The sequence below is a fragment of the Crinia signifera genome, chromosome 8 (assembly GCF_055691185.1).
Source record: "Crinia signifera chromosome 8, ASM5569118v1, whole genome shotgun sequence".
In the NCBI taxonomy this organism is placed as follows: Eukaryota; Metazoa; Chordata; class Amphibia; order Anura; family Myobatrachidae; genus Crinia; species Crinia signifera.
The window spans coordinates 158,551,012-158,556,853 of NC_139224.1; positions in this window are offsets into that span (position 1 = coordinate 158,551,012).

The following is a 5,842-nucleotide window of genomic DNA, read 5'->3' on the forward strand; positions in this document are numbered from 1 at the left end:
TTATCACTCTTGGATTTATCTCTTGTTAAGGCTTAATACATGTTCCCCTATGTGACTGCCATTCAGGGACTTAATTCAGACTGTTTTTTGGTGCCGCAGTGGCTACGTGTGATGACATGCTTGCGGTGTCTGGACCGCTCCCCCAAATGATCAGTCGCCACCCCCCTACAGTCCTTAGTCAAACACACCCCCCCGCCTGGGATGCCTGCACACATGTGCGGAAGTACGGAAATGGCCAAATAGCGATTTCCACACCTCAGCATATTCATTCTGGTTCATCCCTGAATGTAAAGTCTGCGAATCCACACAGCGGGCGATTATTGATACACTGCGCGTGATTTACAGGAAGTAGGCATGCGGGGGTGGAAACCTGGCCGTTTTGTGGGAGTGGTAAGAAAAACGCAGGAAGTGTCGGGGAAAACAATTTAGTGCGGCTGCGAATGGATGTGTATCTCTACACAATCAAACGCACCGGGTGCACATTGATTCGCAAGGTGGGATTCCACCCCAGTGGGGCGGTGGCTTAACTAAATGCTGCCCCTGCGAAATGGCAGGCCCAGCAGTCAGGTGTACTGCAGTCACCAATACATGTGTTGAATACTCCGAGAGGATATGGTTTTGTTAATTCCGCAGTATTAATCTTAGAAATAGCTTCTTATTTGTGTGATCTCTGCTGATTATATTACACGTGTCACAGAACACTGAGCCGGTAACTGACGGATGGATGCATTTCCTTCCTTGTGTCCTGTGGGCACTAATAGCTGCTTCACACTACAGTATCTGATTTTCTTGTTTTGCCTGTATGCTTCGGATTCATTAATGGTTCATTAGCGAGTTACATAAAAGCCCTCTTATTATTTCACATTCATTGAAATCGCTGTAAGCTCTGATGAGCGGAGCCCTCTGTGCCCCCTGTCTAACGTCTGCGTCTCCATCACCAATCTCAGATGCTTTCTGTGTCTGTATCATATGTACGGCGCTGACGCGTTTTGTGGCATCTTCCAAATAAACTCTGAGCGAGGTGATGATCCCATTAACAGTCACAGATAAGGAGGACGAGGGCTGTTATCATTGAGAAAACGTGCGTTATTGTGCGCAACTTTCAATCCCTCGCCTCTATTTCCGATGTGAGAAATAGCAGCGAGCGCCTATTGCAAGCTATCTTTCCCGACAGCATTGAAGAGGCATCCCGGCAAAACAAGCCGAACAGCCGTGAATTGTCGAGGTCAGAGTTGGATCTTGACGATCCAGGGCTGTTTCTCTCGGCCATGCCCCCTTTTCGGCACTCAACAGGCGTGAGATTGAATCCTGCCGAGATGCAGTCCAGCGGGCTGAGAACGGGACCGGGCCAGCCAGAGCCGACAGTTGTGATCCGGGGTTAAATACCCCCCATAATCTCAAATTATATAATTAGAATCTTAATAAATAATATCTTTAATATCAGCTAATCCTCCACACCGGGGTCGGACTGGCCCAATGGGATACAGGTATTATATTGGTGTTTATTTATGTCGAAACAGGGGTTCTGCAGCGCCTGACATTACATATATGAGCAAAAACAGGGCTTAGACACATTTAATATGTCGACATGGCTAAGGTCACCAGGGTTGGAAAGGTGCGAGCGAAACGCTCGTGCGTCCCCACCCCTGCCATCCGCCAGCTTTGCCAGAAAATGCGACATGGCGAAAGAAAGACAGTTGCATTAGGGGACAGGACATTACAGTACATATTTGGTGTGGCCAAGAACTAGGAATATGGAGTAAAAAAAATCAAAAGAAATCTATAAATATTATTCTAAGAGAGGTAAAAGCATATGAGGAGAGAGGGCCCTGCTCGTGAGAGCGTACATTGTAAGGTATACTTGCCTACAGTTGAAATCACATCTCTGGGAGAAGCCCGGAGAGCAGACGCAGCTTGACTGAGTAGTTCGGTAAGATAACCCCTCCCTAGGCCCCGCCCCAAAAATGCAGGTCTGTGGGAGTGGGCGGGGCTAAGTGGAACACATTCTCATCACTTAGCCCAATCCCCTCCATACAGCACCACAATTCCTCCTCTCCATCCTGTCTTTACTTTAAAGAGGCTACTCTAAAGTGGCTGTGCCCCAAAAAACATGAGTGTCCCGGCACTTGCGGGAAAGTGGGCAAGTATGGGTCCAGGCAGTGGCGTATTTATAATGTATACAATGTGTGCTGGGCATACGGGCCCGAGTCCCACAAGGGCCCACACTGCACCCATATTTAAATACTTTCCCTCCGGAGTCCCGCGATGAAGGCAGCAGCACTGACAGAATCGCCAGAAAAATGGCCACTGTACCATTTTTTCCGGAGGTCTGTGCTTACGCAATAAGAGTCTGAGCGCTCTAGTCCTCAGACTGTATTGCGCTGGGCAGTGGGACGCTGCGGCTGTCAGAGATGGGGCCCAAATGGAGGAGGCTGCGCACGGGCTTCCACCTCTCTTAAAGCGTTGCTGGGTACATGTAAATATTGGTGTCCAAAATCACAGTGCAGTATGCAATTATACCGGCGAGAGCAGCGGCTTGGTCAGGGACTCCGAAAGCAGCACGTCCCTGTGTCTCTGAAAAGATGTACCTGAAAAAAGTGTCCCATATACGTACACATGCCAAACAAGCCAAGAGCTGGCCTCCACATCCACGTGATGGACACATTCATAGCATTAGTAGAGTTACGGCCCATACACACTGGGCATAACCCCCCTGGCAATGAGCATGTAACTCACTGGCAATGAGCATTTAACTCCCTGGCAAAGAGCATGTAACTCCCTGGCAATGGGCATGAAACTCCCTGTCAAAGAGCATGTAACTCACCGGCAATCTCTTATATATTTGGCTACATCTGTCACTCAAAGTGTGTCTGACTCTCTAACGCTGGGTGGAGCCTCTGACTCCCATGACTGACTCACATGACAGAGAACCAGCCCAGTGAGACACCCTCTGCCTCCCCATGTTACACAGCAAAGACACAGCTACTCACCAGACACACCAGGTGAGCACCCCCCGCCGCCCCCCCTCCCACGATTCGCGGCACCCACCCCCCCTCCCGCAATTCGCGGCACCCCCCGTGACCCCCTCCCTGCAATTCGCGGCACCCCCCGTGATGACCCCCCCCCCGCAATTCGCAGACCCCCCCCCCCCATTCACGGCAACCCCACGATTAAATGGCACATGCAAAACACTGACATGGCTATGGTCGACAATGAAAAAGGTTGACATGAGTTTTTGAAGATTTATTTTTCACTTTTTGAATGTTTTCATATTCATTCTCATGTGTCGACATGGACACCAATGAAGTGCCACACTCATGTCAACATTTACATGTGTTGACCTTTCTGTGTTGATTTTTTCTTGTGGCGATTCCCGGCACCCCCCCCCCCCCCGCGACCCCCCCCCCCCGCAATTCGCAGACACCCCCCACCTCCCTCCCCCCCCCCCATTCACGTCAACCCCACGATTAAATGGCACATGCAAAACACTGACATGGCTATAGTCGACAATGAAAAAGGTTGACATGAGTTTTTAAAGATTTATTTTTCACTTTTTGAATGTTTTCATATTCATTCTCCTGTGTCGACATGGACACCAATGAAGTGCCACACTTATGTCAACATTTACATGTGTTGACCTTTCTGTGTTGATTTTTTTCTTGTGGCGATTCCCGGCACCCCCCCCCGCGACCCCCTCCCGCGATTTGCAACCCCCCCGCAATTCGCGGCACCCCCCGCAACTCCCGGCCCCACCCCGTGACACCCCCCCTCCTGCGATTCGCGGCACCCCGCGACCCCCCCTCGCAAGATTCGCGCCAACCCCCCGGGCCCCCCCTCCCGCGGTTCGCTTTACCCCCTGCGACCCCTCCTACCACGATTCCCCCCCCTGACCCCCCCTCCTGTCATTGCGACAACCCTCGCCATCGCGACCCACCCTCCCACGATTCACTGCAACCCCCCGCGCCTGCCCCCTCCCACGATTCACGCCACCCACACCCCCCGCGACCCCCCCTTCCGCAATTCACGGCATCCACCCACGACCCCTCCTCCAGTGATTCGCGGACACCCCTCACCTCCTCCCCCCCCCCGCGCGCGATTCACGGCAACCCCAGGATTAAATGGCACATACAAAACACTGACACGGCTATGGTCGACAATGAAAAAAGGTTGACATGAGTTTTTGAAGATTTATTTTTCTTTTTTTTTATGTTTTCATATTCATTCTCATGTGTCGACATGGACACCAATGAAGTGCCACACTTATGTCAACATTTACATGTGTTGACCTTTCTGTGTTGATTTTTTCTTGTGGCAATTTTTTTCCAGTGACAACTATGTGCACGTCAACCTAGACATCATCAACCAAGACATTGTATAATATACAACACCTGTTCTGTTTTACTGTAGGTGTTTTAAGTCAGATCTTTTACTGCTACTATTACTGTTTATGTAAATGCATTCTGAATGACAGCAACATCCTACCATCCTTCTACAAGAATATATAACCAACTAGGTGATTCATCACGCCCCGTGCCCCCCCCCCCCCATCCCGCAATTCACGGACCCCACGCGCACCTCCCCTCCCGCGATTCATGCCCCCCTCCCACGATTCACGTCACCCCCCGCGCACCCCCCTCCCGCAATTCGCAAACCACCCCCCCCCCGCGCGATTCACGCACCCTCCCACACTTTGCGGTTTGCGGACACCTGTGCCCCCTCCCTCCCTTGATTCACGGCACCCCCGCGCCCCTCCCGTGCCACTCCCGCAATTCACGGCACCCCTAAGCCCCTCTTTAGTCCCCGTATACTCACACACCCCTATCACTACCCAGCTTCCTGCTCTCCTGATCCGTAACTTCCACCACTGGGGAGTCGCTGACGCTGTGTTGCCCACATGCCCCTATCATGCCTCATAGCCCAGCCTCCATGCACCCTAACTCCCACCTAGTAGGAGGAGACACTGACTCAGGGCCACCGTCCTGTACTCCTGTGCTGCCACACTGGACCCTCACCCACTGGCAGAAGCTGCACAGTATCTCCCACCCTCCTCTTTAGTCCCCCTTATTCCCACACACCCCTATCACTACCCAGCCTCCTGTTTTCCTGTGTCGTGACCTCCGCCAGTGGGGAGCCGCTGACTTAAAAACACCCTACTGTACTATTGCACACACACACCTAAACAACATGCACACACAGCCCCCCCCCCCCCCACACCCACAAATGTCACTGTACCCTCCACACTATCAATGTACATGTTACTCTGTAACCGCTTTTTAATTAAACAAAACAATACACCCCCCTTCCACATCATATGCTCTCTATTTAACACATTTCACCTATAACTCAAGTTGCAATACAGGCATCTGTCATACAATTCTAACCATCTTTCTCATATACAAATGTTCATTAAGGGGGCGCAGCCCCTTACGACGGTGTGACGAGCGCCCGTAGGGCGCGATGAATCACCTAGTGAGCATATAACTCCCTGGCAAATAGCATGTAACTCCCTGGCAAAGAGCATGTAACTCCCTGACAAAGAGCATGTAACCCACTGGTAAAAAGCATAAAAACACTGACAATTCGAGTATGAAATCCCTGGAAATGAGCATGAAACCCCTTGGCAATGGGCATGTCACTCCCTGGCAAAGAGCAGGTAACCCACCGGTAACAAGCATAAAAACACTGACAATGAATTCTGAATACTCCTGTAAAAAAAATAAAAATTGCAACTTGTACATTGGTTTCAGTTGCACCCTCCTCCCTGCCATACTCAGATATGTGTCCATGATACTGTCCCCAATCCTTCACACACCACATGTCTGTGCAATCTGCTGTGTGATCC